Source organism: Tympanuchus pallidicinctus, unplaced genomic scaffold (genome assembly GCF_026119805.1).
Source record: "Tympanuchus pallidicinctus isolate F22 unplaced genomic scaffold, pur_lepc_1.0 scaffold20, whole genome shotgun sequence".
NCBI lineage: Eukaryota > Metazoa > Chordata > Aves > Galliformes > Phasianidae > Tympanuchus > Tympanuchus pallidicinctus.
Window position 1 is genome coordinate 7,905,923 of NW_026294722.1, and position 16,805 is coordinate 7,922,727.

General features: G+C 37.5%; 1 protein-coding gene across 9 annotated transcripts in view; it reads left to right on the top strand.

Moving 5' to 3' along the window:
* The window catches only part of SULF2 (sulfatase 2), a 135,615-nt gene that overhangs the window by 36,389 nt on the left and 82,421 nt on the right, over positions 1 to 16,805 (top strand). For 5 of the 9 annotated variants that reach the window (XM_052684312.1, XM_052684315.1, XM_052684303.1 and 2 more), the window contains one exon: positions 6,569 to 6,636. The exons of 2 other annotated variants lie outside the window; for them this stretch is intronic. The gene's annotated coding sequence lies outside the window, so the exon portion shown is untranslated. Of the gene's footprint in view, positions 1 to 6,568; positions 6,637 to 9,919; positions 10,023 to 16,805 lie in introns of all 9 variants that reach the window. 2 more of the 9 variants (XM_052684306.1, XM_052684311.1) reach the window with 1 other exon arrangement.

Sequence of the window (16,805 nt, forward strand, 5' to 3'; positions counted from 1 at the left end):
AATCTTTTATTGCAACAGCTTCTCTGTGATCCCTAAGAGAGAATATTATGATAGACCTACTGTTCTCTGTTGTACTCAGTGCTTGAAGGCAGCTACTTAAAGGGTGTTAGGAAAGAAATGGCAAGAAATAGTTTGTCTTTGGCTAAACCAAAGTGGAGGAGTAGCTACTTAGTACACTTCAAATGCTTTCATTGACTTTCTCTTGCAATCAAATATTTTAAATAATAAAACTTCTGTGCAGCAGTTTTTTCCAGTCTGTTATTAGATGTGCAATTATTCAGCTTTTTTAATCAAAATTCTTCACTGTATGAATCAATACTACTTGTGATCAGCTTAATGTATGGCAGGCTTATTTCTGATCACAGTCTGTCTTCTGTAACTTTTGGAAGTACAGCCTAAAAGCTTCAAGCATTTCACTTGAATACAAAAGCATGTTTTATGTGTCTTCAAAGATGGAAAAGAAAGCATCTCTCTGAAGACTCATGAAGTAAGAGGAGGCGTAGGACAACTTAATTACATTAACACTCTTTGGGTGTTAATAATTGCAGTCTTCAGAACTTACCCTGTGATGAAGACCTTTGCTTGTGAATAAAATCACAGGAATCCTCAGCTTTATTACAAGCAAACATCTTAAGAAATCAAATTGTTTAACTTCTGTATTTTAAATGCAAACTGAAATTTAGTTAATGAAATATTTGTTGTGTAAAACATTTTTCTATCTAATTTTCAATTATCATTACAAAAAATTTCTTATTGTTTGCTAGAATGATTCAGGCTCCTTGACTTCTATAAAATATATTTTTTGCAGTTTTTGTAGCTACATTTATTTTCCAAAGCAGCTATTAATCTAAGAAGACTATCCTTTTCCACCTTGTCCTGCACTGCTACAATTCCTGTAGATAGGACCAGTGAGGTGTGCTCAGCTTCATGGATCATTTGCAGCGTTTGCTCTCATCAGAGATGTCTTGGATGCAGGAATGACCAGATAGTCTTACTTGGAAATAAAACATCAAAAAGAAGAGTAGCATCCTATTTTGCTTTTTTTCATTTCTGAGTTCTTTTTTTCAGAGTTGAAGGATGTGTACACATCGTGCACTGCATTCCTCGGGTGTTTTACCCATGGGTTTCATAATTCACGTTTGTTTTGAAATTCTACAGAATTTGTTCTTCTTTATTCCATAGGTGAGCATTTCTCCAACGTGGAGTCTGAATACATCTTTTGTTGTAGCTATTGTTTTTGTTTTCTTAATATCTCTAATTGTGCCTACAATTAGAAGAAATCTAGCCTTTCAAGCCTTAGGGCTTAAGGTATGTCCCACGAAGAGTTCTAAATACCGTAACTCACGTACATGTCCTTATCTTTCAGTTTCTATACTGAGAGGTTTGGAAATAACATCTGTTGTAGGAGGAAGATTCTTGGATTTAGGAAGACCTTCAAATGTGATTTGAGACATGAGTTCTGTGTAACTTTGGAATAAAAATGATTGAGAAAGAAAGAAAATCTACATAGCCACCAGTTTTGTTGGCCATAACCTTTTTGAAGATTGCGAGATGGTTTGGTGCTAGTTGTTTTACTCCGTGGTAGAAGTAACTTTGTCTGAGGATTCTTCAGTTAGAGGGGACAATGGAAACTGTGAAAACAATGGTGAAGCTTGTGCTCTCTCCATGAGTGTAATGCACTGCCCAAGAAAATTCAAGTTTCAGACAACTGTTGGATTTTGCCAGTAGTGCCATTCCGTCTGCAAGAAGAGGAACATTATCTTAACCTTGCCAGTTCACAGTGACGTCCCTCTGCTCACACTCATTCTTGCACTATTGAAATGATTCCTTCGCTGTACATTGAGAATTACACACGTTGTATCATTCTCAGTCTGTGGGAGATTTTTGATTCTCAGAAGTATCTTAGTTCTGATGCTGAGGGATGAATGATAGCCTTGAGAATGTCCTGGGGAAACAAGATGAAAGGTTTATAGCTGCCCCTTGAAAACAGTGCGGCTCAAGTTATACATGAGTAACTGTAAAACCTGTTATATTTCTGAGGAGGGTTTTTTGTAACTATCTTCCATTCTCTATTTCCTGAATGTCATCTTGTGAGGGATGAAGGCTGACCTCTGCTGCTTGATTATTTTCTTCTGGACAGTTTTACATGTTACCTTTTAAATCTCTTCTGGATCTGAAATTTGGAATCCAGAGTTATAGCAGTATGATATACTGTGTACTAACTCTGTTTGCAAAGCGTACAGAAACTTGGAATGCTGCATGAATGTAGGCAAAAATTATTAGGATTTCTGAAACACGGGAAGTTTTAAAATAAGGTCATTGTAGGCAGGATTTCCTTGCTCTTATGTCTAGAAAAGAGAGCTGCTTGGAAGCAGCGTAGTTCTATCTCAAGGTACAGAAGAGGTTGTAATCTACTTTGGATGTTTACCCCATCCTCACCCAATAGTTATTTACACTTGGGCAGTAATTATAATGTGATATTAATGCAGTTCTGCTTATTGTATAAAATTAATAAACTAGTATTTTCATTGTCAAGTTATAAAACTTTTATTACAATTATTTTTTCCTGACTTACAGAACTAATGTATAGAAAACAGATGTCAGTGATTATCTGTGGCTTTTGTTACAGCATTGGCATAACAGGCTTATCACTTTAATTTCACAGTGATATTGGAACATTAACTACATTGTCTACTGCAGAGGTAAATCTTGCTCATTTTGAGACACAAGCTATTTTAATCTGAAATTTGAAAGCATTTAACAGTCTTTTTGAAGGACTTGTACTCTCACTCACTGTATATTTTTTTTATTTATATCCCAGCCTGGTAGCATGAGCTTTAGTTTCTCATTCTGTTCTTGTATGTTAAATCATATGGGAGTGAGTTATCATTTTACACGTGTAATTTTTCTCTTACCTGTGAATACCAACTGGAACCCCTGGCCAGTCTGTTATTTAGGTCAAGTGAAAATGGAGCTGGAAGGTGCATCGCAATGCCAGTGCAGTGCTAGAAGGTGTAGATGGGTGCTGAGCGAATTTCTTTGGTGAAGGAAGCAGCAAATCACATTGGCAGCTAAACTCCCTACCTCCCACCTTGCTTTTTTTTTTTTTTTTTTTTTTTTTTGGCACTGTATTCCTCCTTGTAAACAAATATTAATCATGAGCAGCTTCCTGCTTTGAGGAATTTAGAGGTTTATGTGATATAGAGCAAGACAATAGAAACACAGCGTATGCATGGAGCTTTGCTTGGATTCAGGGCTCGTTTCTGGTGCTAATATATCTGGGCTGCATTGCCATCTAAACTCACCAGCCCAGTCAGACAGCGTGTCACACCAACAAAGCAGACCTGTCGCTTAGCTCCTCCTAAGACGTTTTTGCTCTTGAGCATATAAATAAGAAGCAAACAAACAAAACCACAAGCATATAAGAGCCCTGCAGTTACAGGATATTATGAAGTTTGCCACATTTGCTGATCAGGGAATGATGAATCATAAGAAGCCTGAGTTTGCTCTTTGCTTTCCTTCTGGGACGACTCAGCAGCAGACTATCCCTGCCTTACACAGATCAGAGGGTAAAATTTCAATCAAATGTGTTGTCTTGTTTGCCTCCTGCAACGATTTACTATAGTAACAGCTGTATTAATAGTGAAAAATAGAATGTATTAGCTGGTCAATGAATTATGTATTCTTATTAGTATGAGAATGTAGCTGTGTACAATTCACCATATTGCTTATAAGATTCTCTAAGTACCCATATTAAAATAAAGAATAAAATGAAGACTGGGATTTGGCTGTGAAGTGGTTCTTATTCCTCTGAATGTTGAGGCAAGGTGCCTAGCACAATGTTTAATTATTGTGGTTTGTAGTTATGCTGGTCCATCTTGTGAGCTTGTCGAGGCATCAGAGCTATCGGTATAACACTGAGGTTGTAAGAGTGTTTGAGAGGTGAGGAGGATATCAGAGCTTATTGAGTGTCATGTGGTGTCTGTCACAAGGATAAGAGAAAAAGCTTGAAAGCTCAACAAAATTCAGTACAGTTTTCTCCTCTGAAACCGTTGTTTTTCTGTATTACTCTATTCATTGCAGTCATTAGTTTTGTACTTACTGATAGAAAATGTCTCCAAATTCTTTCAACTGATTAAGATCAAGTTTCTTGTGATTTTTTTTTTTTTTTGAGATTTTTTTCTCTCATATTGATGAGTTAATTGTGTATTTATTATTTTAATAGAAAGCAGAACTTGAGCTTAAAGATCCAGGCTGAGTAGTTGTTGTAGAGCTCATGCTCTGGAATGGAGGAGCAATGTCAGAGGATGACTGTGCAGGTGCAGCATGGCTTAATTGGGATGACAAAATGGAATTTAGACAGGAAGCATGCTATTTTTGGATACTTAAGTTGACATGAATCCCTTGTGAATTAAACCATTTAATATACGAAATTGAAAAAGTCCTTCTAATCTTCCTTTTGAATGAGCCGTGAAATAGGATCCGTGAAGTGCCTGAAGTGTGAAGAGGTTCCTATGGCTTGTTTCCAATATATTTTTATAAGATATTAGCAGATCTGCTCTAGCCAGGATCATAAATGGGAACTTGTGGTCTTCTATAAAATAACACAGTACTTACCTGAAAATTATAGAATCATTTTTAATGGAAAAGATCCGTAAGATCATCAAGTCCAAACCACATCAGAAAATGTAAAAGCTTTCACAACTCTTTTTGGACCCTTCCTAACAAATGTGTGATGTATTCAACTATAAGGTATTGGTTCCAGTAGAAAGTAGTTCAATAACTGTGTTCACTAACTGCAGTCCCACCTATTTATCAAGAAAAAGATTTCACTTGCATTTCGTGTCTGCTGTAATATGCACTGGAGTGAGATTTGTATGTAGTCACTTTGTTTAAAAACAAGCTAACTCAAATCAAGTAATTGACTGTACTTTATGACTTGTAACAGAGAATTCTCAGTTTATCATGCAAGCTTTAAGACTTGAATAGCTGGGATTTGTATTGTAATTAACTGTATTACATTTGCTTTCTTAGTGCCAATTTTTAAGCCTTCTGTCCCATCAAGCAGCATGTAATTTGTGCAACGTTAAACTTACTTCTGGAGTGTAAACTAACAACACTAGGGGAGTAGTGCCTTTTGGGACTTTTCTTAATGCTTGTTCAAAAATGTTAAATCTTAAAATCTCTTGAGTAACCCACCCTTATCATGACTTGATTTACGTTAAAAAGCCAAACCACAACAGGAATATTAGGAATATTGGCAAAACTTTCCTCGAGTAATCCCATTTCTTTGCTACAGTAGTTTTAGAAATAGGAAGTAGAATGGCAGTTTTTAGAGATCAGGAATATTAGGAATTTGTTTATTCTCTGACCATGTGTTTAATAGTCTGGGGTTTTGTTTTTGTGTTGGCTACCTAGAACTCTACTTTCCTGTCAGTGTGTTTGAGTTTTCAGTGCTTAAGAAAATGAGGCTGAGAATTTACTACAGTTGTAGTGTCTGTGTTTGGAGATACATTTGCAGCATCAGTGCCCTAATGGGGCTAAATTCTGCTTTCTTCAAGTCTATTTATGCAGTGCTTCAAGTAATAGCATTGCAATTAACTCCCTGTATTTTTTTTTCTATTGCTGTTGAGATAGAAGATTCCACCCCAATAACAAGTCTGCTGATTATTCTACTACCATGGAGTCATATGTATATTTAAAAAAAAATAAATGTGTTTGGAACAGACTTTCTGATGTAAAGAGTGTTTTATTGGCATGTGCCAGTGTTGCACAAAGCCTGTGGGACTGCACATGTCCAAAGGAGAGATTGCCAGCTGTCCTGGCAGGGGATACTTGTTGGTCTCTTGAAGCGTATTAGTAACAAGTTCAGCAAGATTTGAATTCTTTCTGGCATCTCCGAGCACCATGACAACTAAACATAGTGCCTGTTCAGCGCCAGTAGTAGAACAACTCGAAAGTGGGCAGTTTCTATCAGTTTCTGTTTAGTAGTAGTAGGGCAATTTTTTTGTGGAAAATGTGGCAGGACTAACATGTTCTGTGCATTGGTGGAGAGGGAACAGCACTTCAGTGTTTTCTAGGAGAAAAGAACTGCTGAGAGGCCGGAGTTGAAAGCAGCTTTTTCTACAACTACTGTAGCAAAGAAATAGGATTACTTGAGGAGAGCTTTGCCAGAATGGTGTGGTTTCTTTGGTGGTGGTGTTTGTTCTTTATCTTAGGCTTTTCTTCCCAAAGTCTGTCATATCAGCATTTAACCACTGCTGGTTGATGTTTGCAGGGAAGTCCTTCCCACAGTGTAGAGAGTGCTGTTAGTAAGCTTAATGGGTGGCATTTTTCAAGGCCTGAATAAATCTGTGCCTTAGATGGGGAAATGCACCAATGTTGTTATGCTGCCTCCTTGGAGGATACCTCAAATTACGATTTTTTTGCCTTCAGATGCTAAAATCTGATTTTTAAAACTTCTTATTTATGTTGAAAAGAGAAGATATATCTAGTTATGTCTAAATACAAGAAAAATGCTTCACCCTTGTGAATCACGTTCTGATTAGTTCATAGTAATATTTTACAGCTGCTGATACTCAAAAACTTGCTTACTCACCTCCTGCATTTCTCTGCAGAAGCCCAGTTCCTGACCTTGTGAGTATAAAACACTCTTGTGCAATGTTAATTAGCTAGTTTCCGTGGCACTTAATATTCAATTTGTTTATTCTGTGAGGAGATCTGTGGATTTGTTTAAAGATTGTGTACTGATGAGTAGCTCTGCATGAGGAATTGAGCTTGAAGTTTGTTTTGTGTGTGCAAAAAAGGTCTTTAAAAGGTCTTTAAAAGCTCTGAACATAGGTTATTGCTAATATGTAATTGTCTAACCATGTCACATTTGCCTTAAATTGAAGTAAGTCTATCCTTTCTGCATGGCATACTGAATCTTTTATATGTACTCTCTCTCTCCCCTCACCCTGTCTTTCCACCAGTGGCTCTAACTACTTCCCAATGTGATGCCAATGTAAAAGGACGTGATGAGCATGGATGTGTTTAAGATGGAGGGGAGTGACCAGCAGTGGGTGGAAGTAACTGTCTTGGAGGCTGTGCAATTGCTAGTGTGAAGATCTGGCAGATTCTTTTTCCTTACTGGAGGTCCAAGTTAAACATAAGCTATTTGAAAAACGTAGTTTGTCCCAACTGTGAGAATAACTGAAATGCACACAGAAGGACGCTCTGCAGGCAGCTATTTTCCAAATGTCTGGGACAGTACCTTTCTAAGCTGTAGCTCATGTCACGTGGGATGCAGACCTTTCAAAAGGTCCTATATGTGTCACTTTGTTCATTCCAGTTTGGTTGTTTCCTTGCCTTTATATTATTTTCCATTCATCATTTAGTGATATTTACCTTGAAGGCAGTTCAGTGATGAACCATTATCACATTCTTTGTATTTGTCTGTGAACCTGAATGCATCTTGGTACTTTATGTACCTTTTACATATTCAACAAGTTTAATCCTTGGAAACTTAAAAATGTGGTTCATCAGATTACTTGTCATGAGAGTATGATAGTTTTAACGTTTTGACTGATGCTGTGAGAATTGCTGGAATGCCTGATGGACCAGTTCTGAAAATTGTGCTTTTCGTTTTGCCAGAGTGATGTTTTCTGTTTGGGTGCTTCAATACAAAATGCAGTCTCTTACTGGTATTCGGCATAAACAGTTGTGGGTGTTTTGGTAGTTGGGTTTCTGTGGGTTTTTTTTCTCATTTATTTATGTTCTAACAAGAATCGTCATGTGGTCATAAAAATTGATTAACTCCCTCATTCTTCTATTTAATATTTAAAAAAAAAAAAAATCCATTGCAAGAAGTAGAAAACAGGGTAGCTTTAAGACAAGGTAACCTTGAAAGGTGAGGTACCACTCCAAACATTTAGGTTTTACTGTGACTGTTTTGTTCAACCTGAATTGTGATGTTGTAGCCCAAGAAAGTAATTGCGCAGCCTTTAAGCCTCCTTGTTCTTAAGAACATGGATAATGAGAAATGCTATTAAAAAAAAGCCAACTGTCTAATTAAAAGAAAAAAATTATAACATGAGCAGCTGCTACTAATAGAGACTACAAATTTCTTTATAGTTGTTCCAATATTAAGAATTTGGAGCATGTAGAAATTTTCTTTGCTATTGCTCATGATTTTGGCAGTATTGTAGAAGCTGTGCTTTATCTTTTAGAAGTTAAAGATAAAACAAAATACTTGGATTTAAGATGATTTTTAACTTATTTTTGCTTTTTCTTACATGAAGCAATGTGAAGCATTTTCTTTTGTTGAGACATTTTGTACTTTTTGTAGTATGATGGGGAGGGAAAGGAAGAAAACATTGCTTAGCAGTTCATGTTTGAGCTACTAGACAAACCTGTTATAAGCTTAATTCTAAATCATGAAGAGACACTGCTTTGCTGACCTTGCTATTGTGTGGGGCTTTCTGTAGAACTACATCTTTATCATGATTATTTCCTCCACTGCCCTAGGAATCTGGCTTCATCTCCCTTTTTGCAGGGAGTTTTAATGGGAAGCAGCAGTACATTTGGCTTCAATCCTTGACTTTTCTGCAGCCAATAATCTTGCAAGTAGGAGTTACTCCATTTAGAAATATGCTGTTCTTGCATGCTGAGATTCAATTTCATTGTAATTGTGTGTGCTCATTGACTCTGTTACGGCAGTATATGATTCTCAAAAGTCACAAATTTCTCTACTTGCTGGAAAGGTAAATTGCCCTGGAAGCTCAAAAGGATGGAGGAGTGAGAACTGTTAGAAAGTAAAGAGATTAGAATGTTTATGAGAGTCACAATTTTGAATTTGAGCTGATTGTGAATGAACATAAACTGTTTTAACAACTGAGGTTTTACTGTATTTATATACTTCAACGCACATCTTATAGTTAATCTTGTGCTTGTGAAGTTGAGTTGTTCTTTTACCTTTGTCCCTTGTGCAGGTACATTATCGTTGTGTGTGACCATGTTGTGAAGGTTTATTTTCCCTCTCTTGGTATGCAGGACAGATGGAGCTTACTGCATCAGATAACTGCAGTTGCTCACTGTCCTGATGTCTGTCTTTAATAGGTGCTATACAATAGTGAACCTGCATGCGGAATTACTAGCTGCTTTGCTTCTTTCATGGTGGTACTATCAATGTAATATCTAAATAGTTTGTGATTATTATTTCAAATCGTGTATCAGCATGGCCACCTTTCCAAAGCAGGGGAAGACGAGCACAACACAATTAAGATAAACATAAATAATTGTGATTAGCTTAGGAATCTGGGGGATTGATTTATCTAGATGACTTTGCGTGTTTATAGCATTTTACAGAACAGTTTTTGCATGTGCATCTCTGTGTGCATTTGCAGTTTAGAATGTGCGGTGCTTCTGAGGTACTCAGTTCAACATGGAAGAAATTGTGGCTGTTGTGATCTGTGAACCATGGAAAAGCTCTCATTGTGATTTCTCAGACATTCAACAGGAGTCATTAATAGTTAAATGCTAATGCAAACATTTACAGTTAAATATGCTTTTTGAGGTGGAGATCACTTTTGTTAGTGCTTGAGCTTTGTGGTTTGTTTTGTTTGCTGTTGCTGTCCTGTGGAAGACTACTGCAGGCCAGCCTGTGAAAAGAGTGATGGGAACTTCAGGTTCACATGGTGGTGTAATTAGTTGGTGCTCCATGAAGGGCTTGTTATCCAACCTATGAGGCAGCTGTTGAAAGCATAAAGGTGAGTCTTGACAGCAGCTTCCCTAGCTTTTTGCTGACAGAAAGGGGATGTCAGCAGCTGAGGACTTTGTTTTGAAGTTCCAGAGGGAAGTAAGCAGATGTAGTTGTTGAAGGACCACAAATTCTGTTCTGCCCCATGTGTTTAATTCACCCTTTCACCTTTTTGGCTTTTAGGAACAGAGCCTCAGTCCTGATAGGAGAAGAAGCAGGTTAAAGAAATGTGACACGTTGGATCAGTGCCTATGAATTTATGGAGCATTTTAGATGAGTTCTGAGGGTAAGGATATAGTTCACTGGAGACTAGTTGAAGATGTGTACTATTTTGAAAATTCATTAGTAGGCACTTGGAAGTTGGATGATGATAGATGCATTGCAAGCCACAGTAGAGCTTGCTTTTCATTCTGTTTTTGTTGGTTTAGTGATCCCATATATTATAAAACAATACTGTGACTAAGGAAAAGGGATTAACTGAAGAAGAGAGATAAAGAAGAGGTATTTGATTATTTAATATGGTGTGTGTTTGTTACATAAAAGTTACGGTTATGGCTGTGTTTGAGAGCAGTCATATTACAGAATACTGTAATTATATAAATAACACAAATGCCAAATTGAGTCCTGGTACTTCAGGACTGAATCCAGGCAGTTTTCAAGTAATCTGTGAGTAGTTAAGTGCAACCAAATACAGATTGCGGAGTGTCTTAATCGTTCTGTGCCCTTTAGATAGAGATGAACAATCTAGTGTACTTGAGGAGAATTACTAGGGAAACTGAAGTGTGCTGGGCTAGAAGATACTTGGAACAAAGTGGAAACAACTGGTACAAGAATGATTCTGATTTTGATGAGGTGTGCTGAAGATATTAAGCAGTGACATTAAAAAAAATTCGAACAGCAACAAGAACTCATCAGGGCTGTGGATCAAGCTTTAGTAAGTGAAATGCTGGAATGTGATTTGCCTAATACATCCCTAATACAGTCAGGGGGATGGACTAAGTAATCTGGTATAGTTAGATGCTCCACAGCTGTATTCTGGGTTGTTGGTAGAATTAAGTAGAAATTAGTTTGGTATTTAGTTTTCCTGCATCATGTAAGTTGTACGAATGCATGTTGCTAGTTTCAGTACAAGCTGATTATTTTTATATGCGTTGTCTTAGGCTGTAGGTGAGGAATTAAGAGTGTTTATGCCACAATCTAATACCACCCAGAAGATGTTAGTCGCAGAGACGCAGGAATGTCTCTGTAGCTGTACAGGTTTGTACCTGTGTGATCTGCAGAACCTCAATCTTGGCTAATTTGGGGTGGATTTTTCTCTGTAAAAGTATCTGGGTCTCTCTGTAAATCTGTCTGTTAAGCTGTAATTAATTGTCAAAGATCTGTGACAGTGAGGTCCACTCTGCTTCAGAACACAAAAAGGAGCTATTTGTTACCTGTAATGTTATGCCTTGTTTCCTTGAACAGTAATTGATGTCAATCGTAGGTGATGTCTATGAACTTGAAATTGTGTTGTTTATCTGCTAGGGACCTTGAGAGTGTGATCTTCAAACTCAGTCACAGTGGTATAGATTACATCTGTAGTGCTAGAATTGTCTGGAGACGTAAATTACAGCAATTAAAATTAGCTAGAGGAGATAGAATGATGCATTATTAATTGGCATAGTCATTAAGAGTCTGCAAAGAACCTAAAAGAGATGCAATGTCAATACCCAAGCACTGAAAGTGACAGACAGTGTGCAAAGACCAACGATTGTATTCAGAGCCTGAGGTCATTAAGACATGGGCAATTATGTTGAATTTTATGACTGCGGGTGAGGATCTCTCCAACATACTAAACAATATATTAAAATGGAAAGTTTTCAAGACTGTTAATATTCATGACTGCTCTGAAGGCTGAAGTAGTGCACTTTATTTCTTCTGAACAAATGTTAATGTTTTACTTTAAAGAAGTTGGAAACAAAAAAGAAGTAAAGAAATTCCCTTGACAATCTGAATTTAAGCATTAAAAAAAAAAAGCAAAACAAAAACCCCACAAATCAGCATTTCTCAGCATTGAATATAATCTGAGCTCATGAAGGGAAGGATAAATCTTGGTACACTGAAGAATGAAGATTTAATTAAGAGTCTTTTTATACTACAGAAACAAAGTCTTGCCTGTGTCATGCTGAGAAATATGGCAGTCTGAATAAGAGGCTCGTGGTACTGCAGCTGTATATCAGCTACTTAATTATTCACAAACCTTCCTGTCAGTGAATTTCAGTGATTTACCTATCTCAGTTAATTTACCTTATTGGAAATGCTGCTTGTTTTATAAAATAGTTCATTTATAGTGCTATGAATGTGCAAAGGAAGAGCCTTCACTGAGAGAGTTTTAATAACTGATTCGCAAAACAAAAACTTTAAATATCGGAGGTGTTAGGACAGAGATGTATTTGTTTTGACAACTAATGAAAGACTGTGTATACCAGGCAGAGATGTAGAAGTCCAAAGTAAGTATCTCAATTTTGCTTGTCGAAAGGATCCTTGGAAAGTTTTTCTTTTATTTTTTCAAAACCTACCAATGCTTTCCTATTCAACTTGCTAAGAATTCGGATTCCTAATTCATCTCACCCTTTACCCCAAAGTTTAAACACTGAATGTGATTAGCTTTGCTGTGCAGATGCTGTGTTGAATGGCCTCTGTTGATTCAGAGAAGCTGAGCAGTGTCAGAGTTCAGTTACTGTGCTTTCAGGAAGGCCTCCTGTTGCCAAAATGAGCTTTCTTTTTTTCCTTTTCCAATCTGCATGCCAGAGTCTGGATCAGCATGCAAGTGGTCTGAAGAAAAGCATGTATATATAGACACTGCAAAAACAGTACAAATATACAGCTACGTCGTCTTCAGCAGCAACCACCTACACATTAGTTGCTCCATTAGTATTTTATGAGACTGGGTAGCTGTTGGTGTAAATAAATGTTTTTGACCAGTTAGTATCCTTCTGGGCCCTGAGAAGCAGATATGCCATGCATTTGGCTATTTAGTCTTCAATCTGTAGTTAAAAACTGTTGTGTAAGTCAGCTGTTCTGCCATCTCTGTCTTACATCTGTGTTCGGCGTGCTAATAGAGTTTACTTGCTCCAAGGATAATCAACTGCACTGCCACTGAAGTGTGTCTGCTTTATTATATCCAGCACTCTATTATTTTGGCTTTAGATGCTTTGCTTATCTGTTATATTCTCAAAACTCTGTGCTGGTTTGAATTAACCGCTTGGTAGTCAGAGTGAGTACAGTGCAATGCTGTGCTTCATCAGTTTTGTTCTCTCTCGATGTTTCTATGATTCAGTGCACGATGCCAACCAGGAACTGTGGAATTCAAGGTCTCTGGGGTCTAAGTAACTAACAAGCTTCCATTATTCCATTCCTGGCTTCCATTAATTTTGCTGCTGCTCTTTTCAGACTATCAGGCTGTGCGAGGAACTTATTTGCTGGGAGCTATAATCATGCCAATCATTAGAATTGAACCAGAATGTTGAATATTCATGTTTAAGTCATATAACCTAATAGGTTTGGCTCTTGCTTTTAAAATTGTTTAATGTTGAGTGAAAGATATTAATTAGGTAAGCAAAAAGAAAACAAAGAATTAAGTCAGACAATGCTGAAGAAAGTTTGTCTGGAGCACAGCAGCTCTGGAGACTCAGTGAAGCACTGTTTGTGTTTCAGCCACTATGTAGAGATTGGCAGTGTAGTATAACAGTGTAATAAAGGTGACAGTAATGAGTTATTTTCCATAGGCCAACAAGCAACAGGCCATAAACTCAAGTGGTTGTTTTGCCTGAAGAAGCGTGCTGTAGTTGCTGTACATGAGGATCCCCACCTTTCCTTCTACAGGCAGTTGTGAGCCAACATGGAAATATTCAGGTATTGTCCTGGGATTTTTCATATCACTGAGAACAGAGTTACACATAACTGATACTTAGCAATGCTTTTAGCAGCGTGGATGCTGGGCAGGCTTTCTGTTCTGTGAGCCAAGCTACAGAGCAGTACTCTAAAGCAATCGTCAGAATCCTTGGCTGTGCTGAGGAGTCTAAGAGCTTTGTCCAAGATAGGTTCATAATTAGCATTTGGTGAGTCACAGATGTCCATCCTATGTGTCCCAGGGACAATAGTGGTGAAGTCTTGCAGAAACCAGTAACAAAAAAAAAGCCAATGATGGACGACTCAGGAAGGAAATGTGTACTCACCATCTCAGCTGTGCTTCAACCTGCTCCTTCAGCTTAGATCATCTGAAATACAACTTAAAATTGCAAAAAGGAGAACAGATGCTTTGTACCAAGAAGTAAGGTTTTTTGTACAAAATATCAGTTGAGTTTGAACTGGTTTTATTGAGGTTTGCTACTGCTGGTTATTGTAAGCACTGAGCATTTTGCGTAGGCTTACTTGAATTGTTACATATGATAGAAATGTATCAGTTCTGTTATTGCAGCATAGAGTAATCCACAAGATCTGACTGCAGTAAAGTGAAAAAAAAAAAAAAAAAAAAAAAGTGCTTTGATGCATACTATCAGGAAAGTGTTAGAAACAGTCTTAGTTTCCAAAGCTGAAAACCTAAATGAATGTTAACTGATAGGATTATTAAGATAAAAGGAAATGTCTAAATGTTGGAAATGTGCTATAGTGATCCATAAGAAACATTAATCTTTTTTTTTAAACTTGAGGAATAAAAAAATATGCAGAAATTTGTGTCTTCTCAATGTTTGGTGAACTGTATTCTTACATTCAAGCTGCAGAAGCTGTGGAGCCAATTGTCCCTGCTTTGGCACTTCTCAAAACTTTTGTATCAGAGTTGGTCACAGCATCACTGTGAGCCAGACACGATCTGAGAGAGCTCATTAAGTGACTTGATTGAAGTGAGGTTGAAAGGTAACGCTCAGCTTTCAGGATGCCTGTCAGAATGGTTGTCTTTCACAGATATTTGGCATCATGTTTCCATTTCGGTAAACAGGAGGCCCTACTGCTCACAGTTGATGTAAAAAATATTATCTAAGAAGAAAGAAGTGTCAAATAAGGTCTTTGTAAAAAGATATGTTTTAGCTGTAGTAAAGTTTCTGAGAAGATGATTCTGATAGCAGTTAAGAGACACTGATGGTTCTGTTGAAAACAGAAATGCTTTTACAGGAAGAACAATACTGCAAATGCTGCAAAGCTCTTCCAGGCTCAGACAGAGTTGGCAATATATTTTTGTTTCTTTGGAACTTTTCTGGTGGTTTGGCGTTGCTGAATTTTGTGGAAGACTAAAGAATTTTGCACATGCTGTCCTTGGAGTGATTGGATGTGATTTATCTCAGCAAAGGGGGCTCAGAATTATTGTGATCTGCCAGGGGACCTTCCGTTCCCATAAATACATACATTGTGCTGTGTTACTGTAGCTTTTGTGTTGAAAAGAAACCATGAAAAAATTTCTGAATTGACAAAGTGAATGTGCCATACTTGGATGCTTTCAGCATTTAGCACAGCTAGGAGTCTTCAGCTCATTTTTATAATTTCCATGTTCAAAGGGTTTTCATGCAACAGCTTGCAGATCCTATTGATGTTCATGGAACAGCAACACTAATTTTATTTTCCTATGTTATGAAGCTACTTCTTAATGCAACAGGTTGTGAGAAACTGGCAGTGCAGAGAACTTGCAAGTAGAACTGCAAGATTTTGAAAATCTGCTAGTAGATGGTATTCGGGTACAGCCTTGAAATCAATTCCACGTTTCTCCCAGCAGTCTCACTTCCTGAGGGTTTTTTTGACCAGATACCTGAAAAACCTGTGCTGTTTGCACGCATGCAGGCCTACGCATGCTATGTTTAAAGATTCATCGTTATTGATTTTCCTTTCCTGAGCTTCTTCTCATCTATCACATTTTAAAAGACTAACTTCAGTTTCATTAAGAGTTTATCTATGATCTCCATTCAATTAACATAGCTAGGAAACAATAGTTCCCCTCCAATAGTCTCACTATGCAGGAAGCTGCTTTTCCTGGATCCTCTGGGCCAGATTTCAGTCATGCAGTGTATGACACACCTTGCGTACTCCAATTTCAAATGATTAAATATATCCCACTTGAAAATTTGCAGTGCTCTTTGCCAAAATACTGTATTTTAATCTCCAGTGGGACATAGATCTCAGTGGCCACTGGTATGTGATCTGAACTTCTTCCTGCAGACTAACTATAGCTTAAGCAATCATTGACAGTTAGCTGATAGGGATGTAGACCTAATACATGACTTGGACTTCATGGCTGCAAAACAATGATTTGCACTTCTTGTCTGTGATATGAAGTAGCGCATTTTTTAGCCTTAGAAAAAGGCTAAATATATTTATCTCTTTGCTGAGATAATTTGCAAAACCCCCAGTGGAGAGGGGTAAAATAAGTGAAATAATTACTTAGGGGTAGTCACTGCTGCTTCTTTTCATTCTTCTTTACTGTGTTTTTGTTTTTGGTTTTTTTTAGTATATAACAAGTGGACAAAAGGGGGATCGGTGTATATTTAAAAAAAAAAAAGCCACTCTGTTTTGATAAGGCACAATATTCTAACGAAGATTAGAGGAATTGGGGAGGCATGATGTAGGACAAAAAGAATGATAATGTTATTGAGGGCCACAGAAACAGATGCCAAGTTCTTACACTATCTTTTCCTCCTCTGTAAGGAGACAACATATACATAACTGTGTTATACAAAAAGCTAAACAATATTAACAAACTTGTTACTCATTTTTTTTTTCACAGCTTTGTCTGAAATGTGAAACCAGCATTAGGAATGCTGTTAATTGGAAGATGATAACTATATATAGATGTATGTATATTTCATACGGTCATAGAATTGTATGGGTTGGAAGGGACCTCTAAGATCATCTCGTTTCAACCCCCTGCGACACGAAGGGACACCTCCCTCTACACCAGGCTGCTCACAGCCCCATCCAGCCTGGCCCTGAAGGCCTCCCACGTGGGGACATTCACAGCCTCACTGGGCAACCTGTGCCAATGCCTCACCAGCCTCACAGTAGGGAATTTCTTCCTAATAGCTGGTCTATACCACACACTCTT